At 41.3% G+C, this 8029-nt stretch overlaps 1 long non-coding RNA gene across 1 annotated transcript; it reads right to left on the reverse strand.

Moving 5' to 3' along the window:
• Positions 1 to 1372: 1372 nt before the first annotated feature.
• LOC142818073 (uncharacterized) lies at positions 1373 to 2910 on the reverse strand. The gene is made up of 3 exons (XR_012895538.1): positions 2668 to 2910; positions 2066 to 2188; positions 1373 to 1656 (listed from the first exon to the last, which is right to left on the reverse strand). It is a non-coding gene; the product is annotated as an uncharacterized LOC142818073 (long non-coding RNA).
• Positions 2911 to 8029: the final 5119 nt, after the last annotated feature.

Genomic DNA, 8029 nt, shown 5'->3' on the forward strand with positions numbered 1-8029 from the left:
TACTTTGGTTTGACAAGGCACAAGCTGTGCAAACATTCATTTTGTCAAAGTGACATGGGTTTAGATGTTTCTGCTTTAAACGTGGGGCAAGCTTGAGGCTGTGCTGTTCATCACTTTCGCACAGCTGCTCTACATACTTTAAGCTGACCTGAAAGGAAAATGGGTCATTATGGTCAAATTTGCTGTTTATTTCATCATAATCAAACATGAATTTGTCGAAATATAAAAAAATTCAGGAAAACTATACATAGCAAGTGTTAGCTCATTTAGAACATAGTAAAAAATTCGATTAACGAAACCATATTTCTGCCAGTTTTTACGATGTAATTTCAGGTTTTCGCCATTTCAGACTAACCAGCAAAGTTCACAAGTAAGTTTATAAATGCATATGGCATGTAAACTCTTATACTGTAGGCTCTTCCAAGTTGTGGCTGGCAGCTTACTAGTATACCTTAGAACTGAACGTGCTGCATTCAGCTTACTTGTGTTTACATGTCGTGCATTTATTTCGAGCAAGGAAGCCCATGATAAAGCTGAGGACTGCACTGAACGATTGAAAAAAGTATAGGGCTAACGTTTATAAATGCGCAGATTGTTGCGAGTAGTAAACACGAACTAATGAGAGTAAGTGCTTGTGTGTGAGAGAGCAGAGGCAGTTTGAATTAGAAACTTGAAGTTGAGCAAGTTATTTCTGCAGTAGGTAAGAGGTCATCGATTAATGTAACAGAAGGGGTGCAGTCAACAGCAGAGGAATAGAAGCGACGGAGTGAGGAAATATGCAGATATAAGATAGAGCTATATAATGCAACATGAGGTTCTCAGAATGTGCTGATCCGTTTGGTGTGTCTTGTTGACAGTTTGAATGGCATAAACCATCAAACGTGCAGAAATGTGGACAATGTGTGCTTTGTTTGGCTTTCACATTCGTCTTTCATGCACTTCAAGTTGTATTTGAATGTCGTAGAGCCCCTTGTGTGCGCATTTCGGCCGGGTTAACTGGCAATTGCAAGCAGAAGCATTCGCACAGCGGAGCACATAAGAGACATTGAAGGGGAACAGCTTGGCAGTCGGAAGACCAGGCAGTAAAGGATACATACAACAGCCTGACCTCTGCCTGGTCTTCCGTCTTTCACGGTGTTTTCTTTATTATGTCGTACCAACACGCCCAAGCAACCACTTTAGCACATGGGAGGTTGTTAATTTTCATATATCTTGAAGTGTTGTAACGCGTGGTCATTCAAAGGAAGCAGTCAAAGGAATTAGTTTCTCTTGGCGACTACGTGACCTCAAGATGCCATGCACTGACTACTCACATAGCAACATTGTACTTTACCTCATTCGTTGGCGACTTGTTCTTAACAACAGTCTCCTCTCCCGGAACTATTTTCTGCTGCCTCACCAGATGACCACGCAAGTTTTTCAGAAGGTGGAGTGCATCCGCAAGGAAGTGCAGGTTGCGGCCTTCATCACAGTGTTGAACACATGTGGTCCGAGGGTGCCCGTACCTTGTGGTCATTATACTGCGCAGTCTCCAAACGGCCTGGATTCCACTCCGCATGTCAGAAGTTACACAGTCTAGAGACAAACCAATTGCTTCACATTTCCTGATTATGTCAAAGAGTATGGCCAATACCCCACTTGCATCAAAGGAGTCAGCTGAAAAAGAAAGGAACATGTTATAATTTTCTGGTGTTTAATGCGCCAAAGCCACGTATGATTACGAGTCATGGCCTAGTGGAGAACTCTGAATAAATATGACCACCTGGACGACTTTAGAGTGCACCGACATTGAACTTTACATGTGTCTTTGGTAGTGTACCTCCATCCAAATGCGACCACCGCGGCTGGGACCCAACCCGCATCTTTTGGGCCAGCAGTGGAGTACCACAATCACTGCTTCAGTTTGGTGTTAAGGCCTAAAGTTTCATAATAAGCTCGCTTATTTACTCTTGGAGTCTATTGACATTCACCCAAATGGAAAGTGTACAACGAGAGAGAACAATGTGTCACTGACGAGATAAACTGCATTTGTCCTTCAGAATTTACAGAGCCATGCATTATTTACCTGAAAGGTGGTATGCTATTGTCTGTTTCCACCTGGACGTGACTCCTCCAAGCATGAACTCCAGGGCGTGTATTGCGAGACCGGCTGGTGCGCTTGAGTCTCATGATGCTAAAGTAGAATTTCCTGTAAAGTAGCACACAAAGATATATTTATAAACAGCATTATAATTTTGAGTAATCACCTAATAGATTAAAATATAGAATAGGGAATGCAGAAATGCTGTGTTGATGCAGGTAACAACTAAGTAGAACTAATTATTACTTCTAAGGTGTTATTTACCTGTCATTTGCTACCAAAACAGTACGCATTATCCTAAGTGTGCAAGTTCAGCCCCTACCAGTGGCAAGTTGTCTTTTTCAGTTGAAAACAAAATAACGTGCCTTTTGGCAGAAATTTTCATATACATTTTACCATGTGGCTTTATGAATAGAAAGTGAGCTATTGATTTCACAGCCTACGAAAGAAGCCAGCTTTAGAACACAATCTATGCTGAGCTGAAAAAATGTTGTTCACTATCTTTTGCCTAAGTTTCGCACATTGTAAGCAGTGCGCTTTTACACCAAGGTAAGACTGCAAAAAACAGAACCCGCATGAACACTTACCAATGACAAAATTTGTAGTACAGTCATACTCGAGGCCTGGGGTGAGCTGCATTTCGTCAAGCAATAAGACAGCGTATCAATCCTCTCTCTTGATTGTTGCAACTTTTGCCGCACGTTCAGGAAAGACATCCTCAAAGATTCCTAAAATTATGCAGTCTATTGTCAACTTGCTGTAGAATTTTATTAAGAGGCATGCATGAACAGCTTTAGGATCAGATGAAACAGCAACTGAACTGTGCCAGAAGCAGGTCCAATAATAATAATAATAATAATAATAATAATAATAATAATAATAATAATAATAATAATAATAATAATAATAATAATAATAATAATAATAATAATAATAATATAATAATAATTCTATAAAAAATCTTGGTGTATTCTTCGGTAGCAACCTGTCCTGGAATGAACCTTTGGCTTACATTTGTGACAGACTACGAAAAATCTCGTGGTTACTTTTCAATAACAGATCAATTGCACCCACCAATATTAAAGTGACAATCATGCTTGCTCTTGCGTATAGTATCCTACGATATGGCATCACTTTAATTGCTTTCTGTTCTTCGTGATGGCAGCGTGGGGTTGACAATATATTAAGAAGTATGTTGAAATCCATTGTGTATAATCGTTCTTCAACAGAGAATGTCAATTTATTTTCTCTACTTCGCCTGCTGCCTTTCAAAGCGTCGTTTAACCGAACTGTTGTGTTACGGCATTTCTGGGGCTCTCAGTTCAAAAACGAATGCTTTATCAATCGTATATTTAGAAAAACTGCCCGCTTTTCTGTACCATTCATCAAAACACGGCAACCAAATATGGCAAAGCTGCTTGAAAAGTCTATGTCCTTACTGTTTTTAATGACACCCCCGACAGTGTTTTTTCGGCAACGACTAACGCAGTCAACGAAATAACCCAAGGTCTCTTCAATGCTGCATCAGTAATCGCATTATTATTTTTGTTGAGTTTCTAGCCTACTGGGTATAATCTGTTTAAAATTTTTCAATGCTTGTCTTTACATTTCTGCTGTTTAGGTAGTATTGCATCTGCTAATTTGATTCTCGATTGTGATTGTGTTTATATGTAGCTTATATGAGTTACATGTACTCTTTTTCTGATTGTTTACATGAAAAGCTTTTCAATATATATGTCATCTTTCGTCTGCCGGTTTGCCGGGCCAAGTTCTCCAAGCCACTGTCTGGCTTTGACAGGCCTGTTTTATGTTTTGTACAACTAAGGATGACGATAAAGATTTTTATTATTATCATTATTATTTTTATTATAATATAGTAAATATTGTATAAGTAATATATATTATTGATAATATATATTTGCTTCTACTCTCTTTTTCGGCCTGTGCTCGTTTCTTCTGCTCCAAATTAGGCTGTCGCTTTAAGACCAAAAGCTCTTGAAATGGGTCATTGTCTGTAACAGTGCTCACTCGCGTCATTTCGCCTTCTTGCGCTGATGACAACTCGTTTATTCGGTCATCTTCTGTGGCAAAATACGATTCCAATAATGACATTAGTCAATAGTTCCAACGCTTAAAACTTTCAAAAATTTAAAATCAGGAAGCAGGCAGCATTAAAAAGAGCTCTTAAAGGATATTCAAAGCTACGTGCACCATGTCCAATGTGATGGCTCTACAAGTCTACAAGAAAAATTGCTTCAACAAGCATAATCAACTGAACCAATTGATTCATTTGTGGACGCAACAAAAACCATGCAAGCATTGGATAAAACAGTAACAAACAATTTCTATTTGTAACTTTACATTGACAATGGAGAGAACTGATACACAAAAAATACAGCAGTTAGCACACACAACTGCTATAGATGTTTTCATTTCACTGGTTGAAGGATCCTCTACATTGTTGTGCTGGCTAGGAAATCTAAGGCGCAAACCAAGAATGTGGACGAAGAAGTAACACGGACCGTGCAAACATTGCTGCTTTAGCAAAGCAAACTAGCAAAAATAACACCTTAGAGCGTGACAAAGGCTTCAAAACCTGGTAGCTGTGGGAACTCTTGCACAAGGAATGCGCCATAGCCGTTTGACTCAATGCACAGAACTTAAAACGTCAGTACTGAATGCACAATGAAAACGTACAGTGAGCAGTACAAACTAGAGTTTTTGAAAATGTGAGGTTCAGACTTCATTCGATTTCTCCGTCTTAACAACTATAGCACACAACAAAGACAGCAACACAAAGATACAACGTGGACACAACGCATATGTTTGTGTTCCTGTCTCTGCAGTGCGGTATAGTTGTGGATGTAGATTACTAACATGCCCGAGCTCACGTTCTTTCGATTTCTTCGGTTTTCTTGGTGTGTTACCATGAAAAATGAAAACAAAATGTTAAGAATGAATATTGGCACCAAATGGAGAGGATATGCATATTTTTCATCTGGTAAATCTCTAGAGTAGCCTTGTTTTGCAGAAGAGGACTTGCGTCTTTGTACGCATGTGTTGTCTCCACTGGTAACTCTAGTTTCATAAACTGAAAGCCACAGATTCCTCCTGAACAAGACGAAAATACTATTCGGAAGGATTTCACTTCATTAATGTTTTCGCGCCCCACCGGGGTGGTCTAGTGGCTAAGGTACTCGGCTGCTGACCTGCAGGTCGCGGGTTCAATTCCCGGCTGCGTTGGCTGCATTTCCGTTGAAGGCGGAAATGTTGTAGGCCCGTGTACTCAGATTTGGGCGCACGTTAAGAACCTCAGGTGGTCAAAATTTCCGGAGCCCCTCACCACGGCGTCTCTCATAATCAAATGGTGGTTTTGAGACGTTAAACCCCACAAAATCAATTAATGTTTTCGTGCATCGAATTAGCCTCCAACTGCGTGATTACATGAGGTACATGCTACAGAGCATTCCATAGCTGTGCCTCTATCCACACAAGACTCGTCATTGCCTTCTGAGCTCGCAGCTGCTCCCTCGCAAAGCAGGGTTTCCTCTGGGTTCTCAGGTGCACCTTAGTTGTCTGTAAATTATGGCGCTTCAAGGGTTTTGCCTAGGTTATCTGGCATTCCCTGCTGGCATCGTGGTTGTGCGACAGGACGAGAAAATGTAGGCTTTCTGGGTTTTTTCTGTGGCCTATGTTGGAAAATGCTTGGCACTGAGATCCACTTCAACTTCTTTTTTCCGTCCACTTTTGGTTTCTCAAAATCATTCGGAAGGAAGTGGTCCTGTTGATTGTACGCAAGGAAAAAATTGTGATTGACGTTACTTTGGCCTATTGTTTCAAAATGCTTTATATGTCATGGGAAATCACTGAGGAGAAAATAAAGTTGTTGCCAACCTCTTGAAAATATCACTTCTCGTTGTTGGGGCCACCACTACGTTCTTAAATTATCAGAGGCGTTTTTATGGAAGCTCGCTCGCTATTTCCTTGTTGCAAATTCAAAACAGGATAAAAGGGTGCTATCTCAGATGAAAAGGCAGGCATAGAAAAGGGGGCCCCCAGTTGTGTAGTACAACAGTGAGAAAAACAAGAGCACAGTTGAAGCAACACTATAAAAATGAACTAGGCACCTTCATTTAAAATAAATATATGCAAACGGCCATCCACACTCATTCAGTCTGATAAGTTGTAATTTAAGGACGAAAACACGTTGACGAAAAAGGAGGAAACCACTAACAACTTTCCGTTAAAACTATGTATTTACTACTAAACCAACTTTCCCGAAACAAATTTTCTTACACACTAATATTAGCGGTCCTTTTTCACCATTTTCGGCTGGCTTACCATCATCACAAAGTTATGGAATAAATACCCAGAGTACAATCGCGTAAATCGCAAATGACTTGTATTTCACGCGCACTTTCAGTTGTGTTTCTGTCCCGTTAATCAGAGGCTTGTCTTGCCGTCAATGTCCACTGGTTAAACGCTTCACAAAATAAATCTCTCTTCCTATTAGCGTAGCACGCAATGGCTCGAACAAGCCGCGCAAACAAAACGGGTAAAAGTTTAACCGCAATAATGCATGCCCAGCAAACCACCGCATCTTCCATACAACAGTGCTAAGACGCTTTTGCACAAGCGAACACACACGAGCTGTTCACCATTTAGCTCACCTATCTGTTAACGTAATCTGGAGTGCACACTTTATTATCACCAACTCGTTCAACTTGTAACGCGACTTTTATTGCACTTGGAGACTTCACCAACTTACCTCGCACAAGCGGGTGTTCTTCGAAGACACGAAGTTCTTGTGGCCGATTCTGTGTAGACATGCCAAACGTCATTGCTGGTCGTTTTTTTTCGGTAGGAATGCAATAAAATTCCTTCCAAGACTCCGTTCGGTCGCTGCACTCAAAGGCGCAGCAGCCAAGCATGGTTCTGGCACGTACGCTTGCTGATAATCCACGCAAAACGCGTAGCTGGCACGTTGAAATTCGTGCGCAATGCTCGTTCAACAGCGAAAGAAACGTCACTGCGTGGCGCCGCCTAATGTGCTTGGAAGGGATATGGAGATGAAAGGTCACGTGACACAAATAACCCGATCACCGCGGCTCTACGGCTGCGTCGGCGCGCGAAAAACAGATGCGATACTCTGATTTTTTTCCAGTGACTCTATTGATTATATGCAGGCATCGCCTTTCAGCGCACATACCATGAACTAAACCTCCCTGTAAAACATACGCGAGAGGGGTGTTTACTACAGATGACGGCATGGTGGCTCCTTAAGCAGCGTCGCCTCTAAATGTAATTACTTAGGGCTAACCTGTGCTCGTAAATTCAAAACCTAATGGTCAGTAAAAATGTCGCCGTGCTACATTTTAAAAAAAGAGCGAGTAAAAAGGGTGTTTTTGTCCCACAACAATAATCATCATCTATATTGCGTTCCATCCTTGCGTTATCGCCCCGTCCCCGGTACATTTCGATCACGATCGACATGCCCATTATCAGGGTTACATTGCATTCTTGATAGGAAAGTGGCCAGCGCCGAGTTTTCAAGAAAGGAAGCGCACGCAAGCCTGATGACGATTATTCTTGTGGGACAAAAAGACACCCTTTTTACTCGAAACTTTTTAATAGTGTAGCTATTCCAAACTTCGTTCGTCTTTTCTTTTTCTACACCTCGAGTCTCGTGCCTGGGTCGTGGCGTAGCATCGTGGCGCGTGCAGGACGGCGTTCTATGGCGTGCTTTCTTTGCCATTCGTGTGGTGGCTTTTACGAATGCAGTATGTTAAACACATCTTCTGGGAATGTTGGGGGCATTATGGTTTTAGACGGACGACATGCAGAATCTCTGTGCATGTTTAGTTGAGGTAGTACGTTGCTGAGCCTTCATCTTGGTATAACTTCATAGTTTACCTCTTTCAACCGGTGTAGTACTTTGTAGGGCATAAA

Source organism: Rhipicephalus microplus, chromosome 5 (assembly GCF_043290135.1).
Source record: "Rhipicephalus microplus isolate Deutch F79 chromosome 5, USDA_Rmic, whole genome shotgun sequence".
NCBI lineage: Eukaryota > Metazoa > Arthropoda > Arachnida > Ixodida > Ixodidae > Rhipicephalus > Rhipicephalus microplus.